Source organism: Otolemur garnettii, unplaced genomic scaffold (assembly GCF_000181295.1).
Source record: "Otolemur garnettii isolate 467f Iridium unplaced genomic scaffold, OtoGar3 scaffold00175, whole genome shotgun sequence".
NCBI classification, from domain to species: Eukaryota; Metazoa; Chordata; class Mammalia; order Primates; family Galagidae; genus Otolemur; species Otolemur garnettii.
In genome coordinates this window covers 2200084-2201522 of record NW_003852570.1, presented here as the reverse complement: position 1 = coordinate 2201522, position 1439 = coordinate 2200084, and positions in this window count along the sequence as shown.

Here is a 1439-nt window from a genome sequence, read left to right as displayed (position 1 = left end):
CTGTAGTCCTAGCTACTTGGGAGGCTGAGGCAAGAGAATTGCTTAAGCCCAAGAGTTTGAGGTTGCTGTGAGCTGTGATGCCATAGCACTCTACCAAGGGCAACATAGTGAGACTCTGTCTCAAAGAAAAAAAAAAAAAGATTGTGTGCATGTTTATAGCAGCTTTATCTGCAATTGCCTAAACTTGGAACAAAGATATCATAAAATAGATGAATGAACTAATAAACTGTGGTACATCCATACATGGAATATTATTCAGCAATAGAAACAAATGACCTATCAAGTCACAAAAAGAAACAGAGCAATCCTGGGTGGCACCTGTGGCTCAAAGGAGTAGGGTGCTGGTCCCATATGCCGGAGGTGGCAGGTTCAAACCTAGCCCTGGCCAAAAACTGGAAAGAAAGAAAGAAAGAAAGAAAGAAATCAAGCAAGCAAGCAATCCTAAATGCGTAATACCAAAATAAGGAAATCTGAAAACGCTACATACTGTATGATTTCAACTGTATGTGTATAACATTTTGGAAAAGCCAAAACTATGGAAACAGTAAAAAGATTAGTGGTTTCCGAGGGTAGAGGGAATGAGGCAAGGAAGAGGAAAGTGGTAAATCAGTGAAACAGAAGATTTTTGGATAGTGAAACCATTCTATTTGATACTATAATGGTAAATACATGTTATTTTACATTTGCCAAAACCCAAAAGATTTACAATAAAAATAATTAACCTTAATATAAACTATGAAATTTTTTAGCCTTATCAAAGACCAAATGATGATGTGTGGCTGGGTTCATCTCTAGATTCTCTATTCTATTCCGTAAATCTATACCTCTATTTCTGTGCTAATACTATAGCAGGGGTCCTCAAACTTTCTAAACAGGGCGCAAGTTCACTGTCCCTCAGCCCATTGGAGGGCCAGACTGTGGGCTCCGGGATGGGTTGGCTGCTAAGCAGGACAGGCAGTGGCAGCAAAAACACTCAGCGGGCCACATGTGGCCCATGGGCCATAGTTTGATGACACCTGCCATACTGTTTTGATCAGTACAGACATATATTATAACCTGAAATCTTTTTTTTTTTTTTGAGACAGAGCCTCAGGCTGAGCCCCTGGGTAGAGTGCCATGGCTTCACTGCTCACAGCAACCTCTAACTCCTGGGCTCAAGAGACTCTCCTGCCTCAGCCTCCCAAGTAGCTGGGACCACAGGCACCCACCACAACACTCAGCTATTTTTTGGTTGCAGCCATTATTATTGTTGTTTGGCAGGTCTGGGCTGGATTCGAACCCGCCACCTTAGGTGTATGTGGCTAGAGCCTTAGCCGCTTGAGCCACAGGCGCTGAGCCATAACCTGAAATCTTATAATCTGATGCCTCCTGATTTGTTTTTATTTCCAAGAACTGTATTTGCTATTTGAGTTTTTTTCTGGTTCCATAAGAATCAGAGT